This window comes from Marmota marmota, unplaced genomic scaffold, assembly GCF_001458135.2.
Source record: "Marmota marmota marmota unplaced genomic scaffold, marMar, whole genome shotgun sequence".
NCBI lineage: Eukaryota > Metazoa > Chordata > Mammalia > Rodentia > Sciuridae > Marmota > Marmota marmota.
The window spans coordinates 9013575-9032433 of NW_026000196.1; the positions used below are offsets into that span (position 1 = coordinate 9013575).

Sequence of the window (18859 nt, forward strand, 5' to 3'; positions counted from 1 at the left end):
TTTAACTATCAAACAGAGTTAGGAACAGTTGTCTTTGTGGCTGGCTCTCCATCAGCAGGGAGTAGCAATGGTTACAAACCACAATTCAGCAGATTTTCAGTCCCTACCTGATGAAGTAAAAGCTCAAAAGTCAATTTTTTTCAGTTTAAAAATTATATTCTTGATTCCCCTTTCCTTCTCTATGCTCCATTATTCCCCAAATGTGGGCAGAGCCACTTTCTAAAACAAAAGCACCCCAATTACCCATCACAGGAAGAACCTAAACAAAGATGAAAGGTGAAGATTGACTACTGATTCTATTCCACATTCTCCTTACTCTGTGGCTTCTCCCTCCCCAATTTGACACATGAAGTTTCTATGGAAGGACCTGGCATTTTTAAGCTCACATGTTTGTACAGAAATAGGAACACTGTAAATGTTTGGAGAAAAGAATGAAAGGATTATCAACTAGCTTCAATTATACCAACTGATCTAATCATCATGTTACATGCTTCTTCTGGCATCTGAAGCCTATTTCTTAAACTCAAGCAGGAGCATTTTTTAAAATATTCCTCCGTCTCTCATCTTTCTCTCTCAAATATAACCAAAATATACCTGGTGGTAAACACATGTGCTCATTGGCTTTTAGAATTCATACTCATCTAAAATGGACCTCACTGACAGATAAATTTCACTTCATCTGATTTCATTTAGATAGTCTTCTCATTTGTTCTTCTAAAGAGTATTAATTCTGTAGTTTTAACAGCTTATATCTTATAAATTAGGAAGAAATACCACATCATCATTATTGCTGGAACCTATAAAGTTTACTTACTCTATAATTCCAGGTACCATACTAATCCTGACATTAATCCATTTTACAAATAAAGAGATTCATGATTAAAACACTAACCCATGTGAGGTCACACAGGTGGTAACAGTGACGGCTAGAGTGTGAACCCAGAACTGACACCAAAATCCATGCTCTTAACCCAGTGCCACAGGTATATAAACAAATGAGGCAAGGTAATTTTTCTGAGCTGGGAACTAAATATACAAAAGATGAAAACAGAAATTTTCTGGGTGTGATGGTACATGCCTGGAATTCCAGTAACTGGGGAGGGTGAGGCAGGAGGATTCAAAGTTATAGGTCAGCCTAGAAAACTTAGTGAGACCCTGTCTCAAAATTGAAAAAAAAAAAAAAAAACAGAGCTGGGGGCGTAGTTCAATGGTAGAGCACCCTTGAGTTCAATTCCCAGTATAATAATTATTCACTCAAATAGAAAATGCATGTTGGAGGAAGGAAAATTTCACTAAGTAAAAGAATAAAGTGAGGAAGGCAGTAACATATGCCTGTTTAAAGCTTCTTTGCAGACTAACTCATCTATTTTATGTCTTCAAAGCACATCACTGTGGACCAATTTATAGATGTGTTGTATTCTGTTTTGCAACAATGGTAGGTAATGAATTATAGAAAGAGTCAGCTGCTAATTACCCAACAAATAAAGCAACTCAATAGGCCAACATCTATATTCAAATGGAAATGTTTATAAGCCTCAGAATTAGCTAGAAATGGAATTTCTCCTACACAAAATAAGTTTACATCAACCATGTGAAATCTGTTATCCCCCAAATTTAACTGCTGTTATAAGCAACAGAAATTTCTGAGAATGTTTTCCCTAAATTCTATAAAAATATTATTTTAAAAAAATAGTCAAGCTTCAAAACCAATGCCCAAACTCAAGAAAATGAATAGGCAGTCTTTCCCATTCTAATTGTGATGTTTCTGTCAGTACTGCATTGAATTTTATAAACTTTAGGTACAAATAAGTAGTATACTATCCTACTATTTCAATACTTAAAAAACACACTGGCTTTTCAAACAGATAATTATCAGCCTGGAAATCTGCCATTAAGGTGAAAAGACAACTAAAAAATAAAGCAGGGCTGGGGTTGTAGCTCAGTGGTGCACTTGCCTAGCATGTGTGAGGCAATGAGTTCGATTCTCAGCAACGCATACAAACAAAATAAAGGTCTATCGATAACTACAAAAAATATTTTTTAAAGAAACAAGATGGGTAGACTAAAAACCAATATGATATGTCCTTCCATTATAGACCTTGATGGCTAAACTAAATCAGAGCAAGAAACAAAGAATGCACTCACCCATTGAATGCTGCCCCACTTGGTCCAAAAGAAAAAATACCACAGAATTGAGAATCTTAAAAACTTAGTTATGAAATCTTCAAGATAATCTTTTCGGCATTCAGATGTGGGCTAACAGTCTTAGGCAGACCTGCAACTTTAAAGCAACCAAAACCTCCACTAGTAATCTGTATTAGCTGTACTTAATAACCCCTAAGGCAAGATCTGCCTTTCAATAGCTATAATCAAATCATAACTATAAGCAAAGATAACATTTTAAATCTTACTAAACAAATCAACCTTTCATTTTTAAAAATGTGAAACTTTTGAGTTAGGCTTCCTAAGACATGTACTATAAAAAGTTAACTGGTGGTAACAATGAAAAAGCTTAAAGGTTTGGAAAATATTCTCTAATTGATATGTATTTCTAAGAGGGACCAGAGATAGCTCACAAATACTAAGCAAAGGAAAAAAAAAAAAAAAAGAAAGAAAACCAATATGAATATCAAATCCAGGAGAATGGGTAAGTAATGATTTTAAGACTTAAAAAAAAAAAAAAAGACTTCACTATTTTAAAAAGTCAACAAGGAAGTAAAAGCAGAATACAGATTATAAACTCTGGACAATATACAAAAGTGACTATTTGAAAGCACTAAAAAAAAGACAAAAGCTGTCAGAAAGCTGAATGTTACTGAGAAAACTCACTTTTTTTTTAAAGCCAGGGATTGAACTCAGGGGCACTCAACCACTGAGCCACATACTCAGCTCTATTTTGTGTTTTATTTAGAGACAGAGTCTCACTGAGTTGCTTAGTGCCTTGTTGTTGCTGAGGGTGGCTGTGAACTTGCAATTCTACTGCCTCAGTGTCCCACTTTTATATTGTTTTTCAACTAAGGGCATTCCCCAGATCACATGATGCAATAGTTAGAATTCAAGTAAAAAGATATTATTCTTATAATCGTGTATAAACTTTGCCCAAATCTTTGACAGATTCCCAAATTGTACTTGAGGGAGAGAATCCATAAAATTTCCAGGAAAAAGTCAATATGGAAGCCTGAAAGAACTAAGCAAGATGGAACTAAATTGTGTCCAAAATGAACAAAAGTAAAAATAACTCAGAACAAAGTTTAACATTATTCAGAAGAGGGGAGGGAAAAAAAATGGTGGTCTCATCATCTACAATGTGCAGCACACAATAAAAAATTACCAGATATGTATTAGAAGTTTAACATGAGGTTACTTTGTATTTGCATAAGAGTTATTTTACCTTTGACAAGTTGCAAATAATATCTGCATGTATCTGATGATGAATATATATCCAGAATTTATAAGGAACACTTCCAACTTAAAAAGAAGACATCCCAATTAAAAATGGGCAAATATTTGAAGAAAATAAATGAATGACTAAAGGCATGTGAAAGTTGCTCAACATCCTATTTAGGGAACAGTCAAAATTATTATTATAAGATGCCTCTATACATCAAACAAAATCACCCTCTTATCTACTTAAAACTTGAATTTTTTGTTTTCTCACAAAGAAACTCAAGTCCCAGATAGCATTATAATGGCATGCACCAAAAATTTCAAGGGGGAAAATGATACCATACTTACACTATCAAAAAATGGGGGTGGAGGAGCTGCATTTTCCAGTTCATCTTATGAAACCAACTTATCCTGACATCAAAACTAGATAAAAACATTAAGAAAAATACAAGCCAAACCACTCACAAAAATAGACACAAAAATCCTTAATAATATTACCAATTCATATCCAGAAATATAAAAAAATAATAATACAAATTGGCCAAATGAAATTTACTCCAGGAATGCAATGATGATTTAACTTCTGAAAATAATAGTATATAATTCACCTCATTAAAGAATTTGAAAGAAAAAGCATACAACTACATTACTGCAGAAAACTCATTTATAAAACACCATTAATCCATGATAAGACCTCTCAGCAAACTAGGAATAGAAAATTTCTCAACCTGATAAACAGAATCCATTAAAATCATACAAGAAGGTAAAAAATCTGAATGCTTACCATTAAGACAGGCAACTTAACCAGAATGTGAGTTCTCACCCATGCTAATCAACACAGTCCTGACAGTCCTAGCAAGTACAGTTAGGTAAGAAAAAGAAATAAAGGTATACAGATGGTGTGGGGATTGAGAGAATTAATGCTGCCTCTCATCTGCAGACAATAGGAATCTTCCAAAAGGCTAACAAAGAAAGTGTTTTATAAAGCAAGATGGCAGACTACAAGGTCAATAAACAAATAATTGTATTTCTCCTAGTTGCTAAAACAAACAAAAGAAACTTGAAATTTCAGATATTTATAATATCATCAAAAAACATGATATAATATCATCCAAATATTTAAGGATATATTTAATAAAATATGTGTAAGGTCTGTATACTGAAAATACAAAAGCTGCTTTTAAAAAACCTGAAGAAGATCTTAACAAATTTGCAAAAAAGTATAAAGGCTAGAAGAGGGCAAACTCAACCAAATGAGTGCTCACTGATGAAAAAAGAAAAAAAAAAATCAATAAAGGCAAAACTACTCCCCCAAATATTAATTTATTTATGTTTTAAAACTGTATACAATATTCTACAAATCATACCCATATCCTAAGCTCTTTACTTGTTCTCCTGTTTGTTTTTTCACACAATAACAAAACTTCTGAAAGTGATACAAATGGAAATCATCTGAGAGAACCAAGACATCTATTCAATATCCTTGTATTCTTTAAAATAACAATTGTGGTCATGTTTTGTTTAACACTGGAAATATGCTGGCTCTCTTGTCATCCTGGAAATATCACAGAGTGCATTTACACAAAACTACATAAAACAGTCTGCTATACACCAAGGCTTCCTAGTACAACCACTATTGTGTTATAATTCTTCAATGTCCTCAACACTAAGCAGAACATGACTATACTGTTAAAATGCTACTATGCTTATTCTTCCAACATAAAAATCACTTATCTGTTTTACCAAAAGTTAAATTTCATTTCATAGCCTCTTTCCAAAGATAATCTCTCATCTGCTACTAGAGATTAAAATAGTCCAAACTTGTGTAAAGACAACTACTAAATCCAGAAGAGTCATCATAACAGAGTGTGATTTTCAAATCACAATATATCTCTAAAAGGGCTGTGAATTTAACCAGCTTTAAAGTGACACTGGTTGTAAAAAGTATATGTTTCAGCTAATCAAAACATGTAATACAAACTGCAGACGGGGCTAGAAAGATGAGAAGGCAGAGACAGGATTCCCAACTTCAGTTCTTTGCAGTCTTAGAGAGTCTCCATGGAAAACCTTAAAACTTCCTTTATCCTGAAAAATACAAGCAAGCTTTTCTAACATGCTCTCATCATATTCATTCACCTGAGAATGCATGTAAGAGCCCCTTTAAACTCACACAATACTCTGAGAGAGAATAATCAAACAGATATCCATCTGACTACAAATGAGCAAATGTAGGCTATTCCTGTATCACATAAACCACAAAACAATACTTTTAAGATTTTTGCTGTCATTCTTCCACATTATTTTAAGACAAAAATACATAAAAGAAAATTTTAATACACTGAGTCCTTGAAAAAATTAGAAATCAGGCATCAAAAATGCCCTCCCAACTCGACTTCGGTCAACATTTAAATCACTTAACTGGACAAAGAGAGAGAACGTGCAATGACCAAACTTTTTGAATCTAATGGATAATTTACCGCAGATCCAAAAAGATTACAAGCTCAAATGTTAACTCCTGAAACTGTTTATTCTTTATTTTTTCATTCATTCACCAAAGTTCAGTAAGCACCTACAACTAGGAACATTGTGTTAGGTGCTACAGACAGAACAATAGAAATATAACCCTTGTTCTTCAAAGTATATACACTCCAAGGTAAATAGATATGAAAACAAAAAAGTGAAATGATGTACCACAGTTATCTAGGTAGAGGAAGACACAAAGGAAATGAATGGGGTGGGGAGGGAGAAGCATGAAAACTCAAAAACACACTTAAAGAGGAAGGGGTCTAAAAGAAGGCAAATCTTTTAGGGCAAGCCCCCAGTGACCTACTTCCTCCAACTAGGTCCCACATTCCAGCAGCCTATTTGTTTATCAATAGATTAATCCACTAATGAGGTCAGAGCCTTGTGATCCAATCATTTCCTCAGTGCCCCACCTCTGAACATATGAGACTGCAACACTCCAGATCCAAACCATAACAAAGTGTTTCAAAAGTTATTTTCTAGTTATCATTGTCATCAATTTTAAAAAACAATCTACTATGATGAGTAAGGTGCACTGGTAAACAGTATAATGGGAAGAGGGATAAGATAATAAATCATTCAAAGGATCCAAAAATTACTAAATTCCAAGTAATTGCCCTTCAGAGACCTCTAGTCTACTATAAAACAGCATGTAGATCCATAAGCAAATATACAGTAAGGTTATAAAGAAATAAATGCCTAAAGATCGTTACAAGTTTAAGTACAGTAGAAATCTACTGTAATCTATCTGTAAACTAGTGAAAGATGGAAAAGGGATAGGGTAAGAAACTGAAAATTCCAAGCCTACATTAACTTTACTATTAGGGAGATATTGACATAAATTTAAGAATCCTGAATCATATTACGTATAGCTGTATAATCCTGAGCAATCCAATCATACTTCAGCTCATCTTCTATACTATAGACACAAAAGAACCTACCAGTTTAAACTTCCCATTTTGAAGTTAATTCCTTAAAACTGAAGAATTACACAAAAGTATATAAAGTAGAAATGAGCTAGAACAACTGGCTATGATAACACCAAAGAGAAATCAAACGAATATATGTTTACATGGAAGGCTTCTTATATGCAGATTCGTTTAAAAATTCTTGAGAAGTGGATACTCTCCTCTATTCTACAAGAAAAATGACAAGACTCAAAGACCTTGTTTAAAGATTCCCTGCTCAAAAGTGGTGAACTTGGGCTGGGGATGTGGCTCAAGCGGTAGCACACTCGCCTGGCATGCACAGGACGCTGGGTTCGATCCTCAGCACCACATAAAAATAAAGACGTTGCGTCCACCGAAAACTAAAAAATAAATATTTATTTATTTTTTTTTTTTAANGTTTTAATTTGCTATGTTCATTTGTTTTCCTGTGGAGTATTATTATCCTATTGAACCCTATTTCCTTTCTCTCTCCCTTTCCCTCCCACCTCTCATCCCTGTTAAATGTTGATCTTCTTCTCCTGCTCTTCGTCCCTACTCTGTTCTTAGTTACTCTCCTTATATCAAAGAAGACATTTGGCATTTGTTTTTTAGGGATTGGCTAGCTTCACTTAGCTTAATCTGCTCTAATGCCATCCATTTCCCTGTAAATTCTATGATTTTGTCATTTTTTAATGCAGAGTAATACTCCATTGTGTATAAATGCCACATTTTTTTTATCCATTCGTCTATTGAAGGGCATCTGGGTTGGTTCCACAGTCTTGCTATTGTGAACTGTGCTGCTATGAACAACGATGTAGCAGTGTCCCTGTAGCATGCTCTTTTTAGGTCTTTAGGGAATAGACCAAGAAGGGGAATGGCTGGGTCAAATGGTGGCTCCATTCCCAGCTTTCCAAGAAATCTCCATACTGCTTTCCAAATTGGCTGCACCAATCTGCAGTCCCACCAGCAATGTACAAGTGTACCCTTTTCCCCACATCCTCGCCAGCACTTGTTGTTGTTTGACTTCCTAATGGCTGCCAATCTTACTGGAGTGAGATGGTATCTTAGAGTGGTTTTGATTTGCATTTCTCTGACAGCTAGAGATGTTGAGCATTTTTTCATGTACTTGTTGATTGACTGTATGTCCTCCTCTGAGAAGTGTCTGTTCAGGTCCTTGGCCCATTTGTTGATTGGGTTGTTTGTTCTCTTATTGTCTAATTTTTTGAGTTCTTTTAAAAAAAAAAAAAAGTGGTGAACTCTGGAATCAATCTGACTCAAAAGCCGACTCTCTAATTCTGTACTATGCTAACACCCAGAATCTATAACTGGATTTCTAAACTAACTGGACTTACAACATTACTGATGTACACACATGGATGGGCACAGGCACAAGAGGGAGAAGCAAGGTAGATGTATGAATATTTATGAAGAGGAAAATCACCAATCATCAAATCAAGGTGACAGTGGCAATCACTGCCATATACCAGATTTTATCCCTACAGTTGCTGGGTCACAGGCATTATGTAGAAAGTGGAGGGATAATCTTCCAGGTGGTATTTCAGAATCTTAACAATCATCATGGCCTCATTAGGACACAGTACCTGGACATGACCACAGCAGTATGCATTTCTAAAGAACATTAAGGTTAGAATCATAGGAACCTAGCTTTCACATTTCAACCGAGGCATGTTAGTAACATTCATTACCCAGTGACTCCCAGTACTGCCACCAATAACATTACCCAGAAGAAAAAAAGCAAAAACCCCACAAAAGCCTCCCTAGGGTTCTGCCAACACTGACCATGGTGTCTATAGAACTCACTGCCTTTAATGTAGCCAATCAAGTTCAAATTATGTGTCTCCTTTTTAACCCTTTATCAGAAACAAGAATACAGCAGAAACGGAAAACAAAAAAAGCAGAGGGAAAAGCAAAACACACAAAAAGATCCAGGGTTACTTACAGACCTCTCAAAGATACCAGCCCTAGCACATTTAAAAAAAAAAAAATCATTACATTCTACCATTTTGTGCAATTTAATCTTGGCTGCATCTTAATCTACTGATCTCTTAATGGTATGAATCTGTAAGAACCAGAAAGAAACACTACAGGGACTGAAATCAGTCAGGCTTGTTAGAACCAGACATATGGAGAAGTAGGACAGTCCAGCCTGAACTCTTCCTGGTTCAGTGTGTAAACCATCTTCCTTTTTTACTTTTATAAGCAACAACAAACTCTAATGATTTCTACTTAATTTTTTATTAAATTTAGGAAATGTTTATCCTTTGTTTGTGCAATTTTTTTTCATACCATTTTCTCTTTCTACATACAACTCCAGACCTTTTTAACTGTTCCACATTTTGAGGTTCTGTTCATTTTTGTTTCAACTGCTTTCTGCAGATTACATCACGCTTATAAACAAGTTCAATAATTCTTTCATTACCTCTATTCTGCTAAAAACTTACTCTGTAAAATTATTTGTTCTTCCTTTTTTTATAGCTTCTATTTCTCTGCTGAGATTTTGTATGTCTTCCTGTATGTAATTAAGTATAGTAATAACAGTTGCTTTAAAATCCTTATCTGCTAAATCTAGCATCAATCTCCATTACTTAGTTTTACTCTATAGAATGGGTCACATTTTTCTGTTTCTTCAGATTTTGAGTAACTTCATATTTTTTAAAGCAGACCCTTAAGTGAACTCAGAGGCAAACTTCTGTCTCTTGATGGCAGTTCCATTCTCTATTAAGGTTAAGCCTTGGCTTGGTGCCCCCATTCAAGTATGGCTCTATAATTTTGACAGGATTTCTATACAGAACTTGGGGTACTCCCTGTCTGGGCTTTCTGTCCTTTAAAAGGCTAAAAAGATGTACAAAAGATATAAGTGAGAAACCAAATGCACCAAGATGAAATTTAATATGGATACAGGTGAACCCTGCACTTCTATCAAAACACCCAGGACACACATACAAATGGACAAGGAGAAGAAATTTTTTTGAGACACCATCTCACTAAGCTGTTGAGGCTGGCCTTGAACTTGCATTCCTCCTGCCTCAGCCTCCCAAATCACTGGGATTTCAGGTGTGTGCCACTCCGCCTAGCAGAAGAAACCTATGTTAAAGTAGCATAAATAGAAAGAGACCTGTGATTTTGGCAGCCAGTAAACTCCCCAGTCAATAAGATGAAAAGTTAAGGAAGCAGAAAATCTGGCTGGATTTCTTGATGGCTGTTAACACACTGAACAAGTAAAGTGAACTGAGCTCCAGAGAACTTAAGTGAGTTATTCGAGATAAAAGTTATTAAACCGTTAGGTCAGGATGATAGCAAAGGGCATAGGATTTCTTTTGGGGGTAATAAAAATATTCTAAAATGATCATGGTGATAGTCATACAATTCTGTAAATACAGATACTAAAAAGCCATGGAATTGTAAAATACTACACTTCAAACAGATTAGTTGTATGGTATGTGAATTATATCTCAATAGTGTTGTTTTTAAAAGGAATTTAAAAATCACAACTGGATTTATATTCTTTCAATTTTATTGAAGGACTCTTATCTAAAAATAAATAAATAAATAACAAGAGTATATGCCTATAATCCAACCTACTTGGGAGGCTGAGGAAGGAAGCTCTCAAGCCTGAGGCCAGCATGGGCAACTAAGCAGGACCCTGTCCTGAAATTTTTTAAAAATAAAATAAAACAAAAAGTTAGGGATATAGCTCAGTAGAGTACCTGTGGGTTCAATCCCTAGTACTACAACAATAACAACAACAATAATAAATCTATTATTTAAAAAAGCAAATAAGATATTCTGTCATTTTCTGACCACAAATTCAGTACTAACAGTTTAACCTATTCTCCCATTCCTTCTTTACATAAAGTTTAAGTAGCACATCAAAATCCAGTTAAGTCATAGAATCAATGTCTTCCACAGATTGTTGGATTTGGCACTTACTTTGTTCCAAATCAAAAAGAGAATCTCACCTGGTTTGCATTTCCAAAGGTATGACTAACTTTCACAGTCTACAAGCATATATTATTCAATATATCCTTCAAGGTACAAAGATGGTATAGAAAAGGTGAACAGGGGGCTGGGGTAGTGACTCAGCAGTAGAGTGCTTGCCTAGCATGTGCAAGGCCCTGGGTTCAATCCTTAGTACCACATAAAAATAAAAATAAAGGTATTGTGTCCAACTATAACAACAACAACAATTTTTTTTAAAGAAAGAAAAGGTAAATAGGAGGGATTAGGGGGAGATAAATGTGGCTAAAGAAAAGAGAATAAAAGGGAACACTGTGTGAAAGAGGCTGAAAAAAAGCACAGGTGTCAGACCGTAGGCCTACTTAGGCTTCATAAAGCACTTCAGTCTTTAAGACCAAGAGCAATAATCACATGCACATTTTAAAGGATCACTTGGTTATATCATGGACAGCAGAGTGCAAGAAGATATCAGGATTCAAACTAAAAGACTATGGCAGCAGCTAAGATACAAGGGAATAGCTGGGGTAGGATCATAGTGATGAAGATGGAAAGAATGGATGGACAACAGATATTCAGGACATTAAAAGTCAACAATATTTGCTGAAAAGTATATGGAGTAAGAAAAAAGGAAATGTCTAGGATGATTTCTAAATTTATGTGTTGCATGAAGCAGACTAAGAGTTGTATCATTTGAGAGTAGAAAGGAGAAGACTGTGAATTTGTGTGTCTTTTCCCCCAGAAGACTTGCAGCTATGAGTTCTAACAGTGCATTCTCAACTCGTCTTACCTAATTGGTTAAGGAGTCACTGGCAAGAAGTCTATCTAAATGATTTCAGACTTCCTCTTAGCATCAATTTTCTGAAAAAAAACATAGCTAGGAGAAGGGAACACCTGTTTTCATGAAAACTGATCTGATAATCAGCTAGAGGTTAACAAGTATCACACACTACAGTTTGGAAGGCACATCTCATAAAAGCACAATGCCAAAATTCAAAGTAATTCCCCAACAAAACATCAAAGAGTAGTAAAAGTGTTATATGCTGCATTTTTGCTTCCAGCCCCAAACTATCTTCTTTCTTGTAATTAAATAAATGACTATGTTACCATAATATTCTATAATAAAAATGTTAAAAGATCAATTAATTTAATGTTTAAATTTCCTTCTTTGTTTTCTATACATACTGCTAGGATACACATATTTATCTTTTGAAGCCTACTGATAACTGAATGGATCTCAAACCCTGAGGACTGACCCGCCTGACCACAGCCAAGGTAGGTATTTTTCAACATAGAATAGTACTTTTATTTTCTACTGATTACAGCAGCTAGCTGGAACATTGGATATGAAAAGTTCTGTGAATTTCAACTAGCCATCAAACACCAATACAATTCATATAAGATAGTGTCAGTAAAATGACACAGATAAGTACAATGAGAAAGAAAATAGCATAAAATTTATGCCAGGCCCAGTGGCGCACACCTGTAATCCAGCAACTTTGGAGGCTGAGGCAGGATGATTGCAAGTTTAAAGCCAGCCTCAAGGACTTAGCAAGGCCCTAATCAACTTATTAAGACCCTGTCTCAAAATTTTAAGTGCTAGGAATGTGGCTCAGTGGAAAAGTACCCTGGGTTCAATCTCTAACAAAAAAAAAAAAAAAAAGGATTTTTTTAAAAAAGAAAGAACGAAAATGGCATAAAATTTATTACTGCTATGGCTATGCTCCCCACCTCATCTACAACCATAAAGTACATAAAGGTGTTTCCAGCTTCCACTAAGCCAAAGCAAGCAAAAGGGAGAGGAAAGGAGAAAGAAAAAACTTAAATCAATTTCTCATTGGTTTTAAAGTTACTAGTAGAGCATAGGGAAAGATTCTGAAACAATAGGTTTTAACTATGAGTTATTTAAACTCCAAATGTACCAAATTATTACTTAGGCCCATCTAGAACAGTTACCAGAGAATATGATGATAATAGCTAATAACTATAGCTTGAACTTACCACAACTCCAGATTGGCCGGGTACAGTGTCGCACACCTGTAATCCAAGAGGCTCAGGAGAGTTCAAAGCCAGCCCCAGCAATGGCGAGGTGCTAAGCAACTCACTGAGACCCTGTCCCTAAATAAAATACAAAATAGGGCTCCGGATGTGGCTCAGCAGCTGAGTGCCCCTGGGTTCAATACCTGGTACCAAAACAAAACAAAACAAAACTCCAGATTGCCCTCATATCCAACAAATCCTTTTAGCCCCATTCCCTCAGTTTCAGCTGCTACTCACGTACAGACTGCTCTTGACACGGATTCTCCAGCTCTAACTACTTGCCTAAGCTCCATAACCTCACTGTCTTGACAAACATACTAGTCCCAGTGCACAAACCCATCTTCTCATTTACTGTCCTTTAGCTCATTAATAGTCTCACCTCAAGCCTTATGCAGCTATTTCCTTCTCCTTTATTTCTCACATTATACCTCAACAAATCCCATTATTTTTCCTCTACAACTGCTATTTATCCATCCCTACTGCCCAACTCCTTATCCTCTCTCATGAGTCATAGCTTCTCTTCTATTCTCCTTGCCTCTAACCACTTATCCAATCCTCCATGAATACCACATGGATCAACTCTACCACAATTTGGATATGAATGTTAATTTTCATATCAAACCTTTCCAAGGACCTCTTGCTTTCTTCACAATAAGGTCAAATCTCCTAAACCCAAATTAATGTCTGTTATCTTTACTTCCTGCTGTCACCACACTAGCAATAAAACTAGACCACTCGGGCTGGAGATGTGGCTCAAGTGGTAGCGCGCTCGCCTGGCATGCGTGCGGCCCGGGTTCGATCCTCAGCACCACCTACAAACAAAGATGTTGTGTCCGCTGAAAACTGAAATATTTATTTTTTAAAAAATATTTACTTTTTTAAAAAATTCTCTCTCTCTCTTTAAAAAAAAAAAAAAACTAGACCACTCAACAGCCAGGGCACTTCTACAACTAAGTCAAAATAAACAGAAGAAAACCTTCAGTATGGTGCCATTATAGTGAGACAACTAGGAATAATCTTTGGCTATCTCCATTCCTGCCTTATTAATTACTTCAAGTATAAGGCAGAATTTTTTCACAGGTATTTTTTCACCAAGTCAGTCTATAAGTATATACTACAATAAAGGTGAAGTCACAGTACCCAGGAAGTTCAAAGGAAGATGTAATTAAATGAATGTTCATCAGAAGAGATTGCCACATTAACTACTTCCATAATAGGCAGGTTAAAAAAAAAACATAATTAAATGACATTTCAGGAAACAGAATATCCTACATAACTAAGTTTCCTGATAAATTTACTTCTGCATTAATGATTAATAAAAATCCTAAAATTATTAGTTGTACCTCTAAAATTAGAACATGTTAATCAGTTTCCTTTAGGCTCACTCTTAGAGATGCCATCATAGATTTTGTGGATTCCAAAAGCCAGGTTTAGAGATGAAGCCCCTTTCAGTGTTAAGGGGTCAAACTGCAACATCCAGCATCTTTCAAAAACATAAATAATGTTAAGGAAATTCATTTCAAAGAACTGCTTTATACTAACTTGCCAGTACTTATCAGAGATCAGATGATAAGGGTTTTTTGATTAAGTATATGGAGGAAAAGAAGGGAACAAAACATTTATTACACACCTTGAGAGAAAACAAGATATTAAATAGAAAAAACAAAATTCAAGAACTTGTACAACTTCTGTTAATTTCCTCAGTAGTGAAACAGATTTCAAAATGGCTATGATGATTGTACCATATAAAGAGTTAATTTCTGTGGTAAAAGAATACTCAAGGGCAAAGGGGCCCAGAGAAGCCTCCAGGAAGTAAAAGGTCCCAAAAGTAAAGTAGAAGGCCATAGAGAATGGAATCATTCCCCAGAACTATTACTGGGGTCCTAGTGCTAACTTCACTAAATTTTTATTGAACTATAATCCTGTTCCCACAAAAACTCTGTGGCCATGTCTTCTAAGTAGAATTTAAAAGTTCATTTTGTAGTTCTAGACAACCTAAAAGGATTGTTTTGCTTGTTGGAATTTCACTACATTAGTAGCAGCTTCTTCCTGGCTTTTCCGAACACTTAAAAATGACAATCAATATAAAGTAACAATTTGATTCTAACCAACTGCTTACTCCTGTGTGAACACCATTTGCAATCATGTCAAAGGTTCACTGCACCAGAATAAAATTAAAAACATAACCACTTAGGATTTCATTTCCATACCTAATAATCACATTTTATCATTCCTTACCAGGATTCACTGGCCAAAATGTATTAATATCATCACTGCTGTCTACCACTTTGGTTGTTTTCTATTCTGTTTGTTTGATGAGCCTGGTACTCCATTCTAGCCTGAGTTCTAATGTTCAGCCCACGTTTAACATCTGTCAGGATGTTCATATAACAAGTAACTAGCCCAAGTAGAAAGCCCTAAATCGCTAAATAAACCAGTTTAGCAATTAACAGAGTGGGTTAATATTAAGAATTCTGCTTTATAACTGTCCAGAGTCCAAACATCTCACATCCCTTTGTATTCTTTATAGCACCAAACTTTAACCTGAATCACTAAGAAAATAATTTCTACCAGTAAATGTCAGCCAAGGGGAAAACCCTGAATTCCTGTACAAATATACTAACTGCCTTTCTGTTTCCAAGAAGGATACTATGGCAACAAAATAATCAACAGATTATAATAAGTGTGCTATTTGATAAAGTTAGAGTGTCAATGGGAAGTTTTGGCTATCAAAAGAGACTTGATGGTCTAAATACCTCCTAAACAGAGGAAATAGGAATTCTAGAATCATAAATCAATCTCTCCCTCCCCCCATATATAAGATATATATCAATCTCTCTCCCTCTCCTCATATATACAGATAAGGATATATAAATATAGCCATGCATCTAGTTATATTCATGGACATTTGTGTATATGTATGTGTGTATATACATATGTATGTATGTATACATACATATATATTTAAATAAAAGGAAGAGCACAAAAAAGTTTTAAGAATTTGAGATTTAAGGGTACTATGAGAAAACAGACATTCTTCAAATCTCATCCCTCTGGTAGATACTCTTTGCCCATATTACTAGAACCTTATTTCTGGTTCTACTTACATGAAAAATAAGGAATAGTACTATACCATGGAAAAATCCTTGTTGAGTAGGCAGCCCATTGAATCAATGAAGTGAGCGGATTGCCTGAGAACCCAGTTAGTTATCAGATAACACTTAAATTAAAATTGCTGATAAAAATCAATACATTTCAGCAGGGTGCAGTGGCAGATGCCTATAATCTAGCGGCTCTGGAGGCTGAAGCAGGAGGATCACGAGTTCAAAGCCAGCCTCAGCAAAAGCAAGGCACTAAGCAACTCAGTGAGACCCTGTCTCTAAATTAAATACAAAACAAGCCTGGGGATGTGGCTCAGTTGTAAAGTGCCCCTGAGTTCAATCCCCAGTACCAAAACAAAACAAAAAAATACAATTCAAAAGAATATGCCTTATTAAGAACCCAAGTCATCTTCTTTCTATGCAGCAACTGAATACCAAAGTTAAAACTAAGGGTCTAGGAGCTGAAAACACAATGCCGAAAGGAAAAGAAAAACAAGTTTTAATATGAGCAGGACATAAGGGGATCATGAGATTTCTAATTCTGATGGAGAACAAAGGGGACACCATAGGACCAGAAAGCAAGAAAGGGGAAATTACTTCATCCTTTCTTCTTTCTTAGCCTTTTAAACCATGAAAGGTGAACAATTTAAATTGAAAGATGCTTACGTTTTGTCCCTGTCATCTCTCTCTCATACTAGCTGAATGACACTGGGCAAATTATTGAACTAGAATCTATTCCAAAAAAAAAAAAAAAGGAAGGAGAAAGGGATAGAAAATAAATTTTTAATACTATTTTAATGTAATTTTAACACTCCATTGAGCTTTGTGAAGTACAAGCCCTGGCTCACAATAGATGCTTGTCAAAAAAAAAGTTCCTACCTTTTTCCCTTTTCCTGAGAAATGCAAAAAACAGACCTGAATCCACCAGTAGATCATAATACTGTTCTAAAAACGTATGTTGTCCACAATCCCTATATCAATCTACAAAATTAAAAGCACTGCTGAGCTACAATCAGGGTGGTGGTGAAAGAAGAAAAAGATTATTCTTTTTACTTTGAGTAGTATCTAAACACTTTTGTAATAAATATGTTTTATACAGTTAGAAAGAACTGCCAGAAAAAGAAAATGTTCGAAGAAGCATTTCACCATTTTCATTCTAGAACTGTTTGTTAAATGTTTAGTAAGATAGTGTGTACTATCCTAGGCTTAGCCACCCCTAACTGGGTTAAGATTAAGATTTCATAATCACCCTGAGGGGGTGAGGAAACAGAGCACTTCTTAAGACGAGCCAAATCAGCCAAAACTATTCATTGTTTACAAACACTCTGTGGATGTCTTCTCAAAAGGTAAAGTATCAAAGCAAACTGAACTACAGTATAAGAGTTCCCTATAACAAAGCTAAGACCCCCCCCAAAAAAAAATCCCTTCCCATCCACTTCCCCCAACTCTGCCAGAAAATGAAGGCTTCTTGTATATCCAAGTCTGAGAAGTAGCAACATAGCTTAAAGGAAAAAGAAGTTCTAAAGGCCTTTTAACAAATGGCACTAGAACAAGCAGATATGCATATCCAAAAAAGTAAACTCAGCTCACAAAAATTAACCCAAATATAGACCTCAGGCATAAACCTAAAAACAAAAACTATACAACTTTTAGAAGAAAACAGAAGAAGTTTTTATGATCTTGACTAAGGCAACGACCTCTTAGATATGACACAAAGTATGTGATCCATAAAAGAAAACATGATACCCTAGACTTGTCAATTCATAGCCCCCAGAATAGCTATAATGAAATGGATTAACAATACCAAGTACGGGAAAACTAGAACACTCATAAAAATGCTGGTGGAAATGTAAAATGTATACCACTTTGAAAAGCAGTTTAACCCAGAAATTTCAATTTTAAGTATCTACATATGTGAAAACTTGACCACAAAAAGATCTGTACAGAAATCTTCAAACCTTCCAATGTCACCAGAATGCTGAGCTTAGAGATCTTACCTACAATTTTTGTAGTTCTCTTTATATCAGACTGTTGGTTCTTACAACTGCGCTATCAGCCCCTTTTGTAAAATCCAATTACGTTTTTTAAATTTTATTTTAAAAATAAATAAGTACAATTTATTTTTTAAAAAAAATACTACACCATCTCCAAACTTAATCCTTGGCCTCTTAAATGGCCATCATTTCTTTGGTAGAGGCTAGAAAAAGAAACAGCTTCTTCCAATTACATATATGGTAAGAATAACTGGAAGGGCGTGAGAAAGCAGCTTTTCTGGGAAAAAGAGAAATGTGTGAGAGTGCTATGATGCACCACTCTGTTGACATCTTTGGTAGAGACAGACTAAAACTGAAAACTAATTAAATAAAGATTGCTTTACCTATGTAGCTTGAATACAACAACATCTACTGATGAATATAGAAAGAAAAAAGCTGTTTTATTTACATGACAACTGCCTGTCTAAGATTTTGCATCAGCTCCACATTATCAAAGTCAGGTCCCTCCTGGATAGAACCCATGAAGTTACAATACATACTCAGTTAAAATAGGAGCAATATTTCAGAACACAAATTCCAGGAAAAGGGAAATTTTTAAAAAAGCTTTCATCCACAAAACAGATTTATGCCATAAACATGAAGCTAAAGTTATATAAACAAGTTGGGAACATGCCAGTCATGGTTAAAAGAAAAGGCAATAGGGAGCATATGTTGAGAGCCACAGCCGAAGGGGCCCCAGCAAACTTTCAGACTGCCAGCTGATGATTGGCTCACAGCGGCCCCAGCAACTTCTAGCTGATTGGCTTCTCTGCGGTGATGCTCATTGAGCTGTTTCCCCGCCCTTTCAGACTGCCAGCTGATGATTGGCTCACAGCGGCCCCAGCAACTTCTAGCTGATTGTCTCCTCTAC

General features: G+C 35.5%; 1 protein-coding gene across 10 annotated transcripts in view; it reads right to left on the reverse strand.

Annotated features, from left to right (window-relative positions):
- Positions 1 to 18859, reverse strand: part of Akap13 (A-kinase anchoring protein 13) — a 320766-nt gene that overhangs the window by 254967 nt on the left and 46940 nt on the right. Inside the window, exon 2 of one of the 10 annotated variants that reach the window (XM_048790294.1) lies at positions 11605 to 11675. The exons of the other annotated variants lie outside the window; for them this stretch is intronic. The gene's annotated coding sequence lies outside the window, so the exon portion shown is untranslated. The remainder of the gene's footprint in view (positions 1 to 11604; positions 11676 to 18859) is intronic. 10 annotated transcript variants of the gene reach the window in all.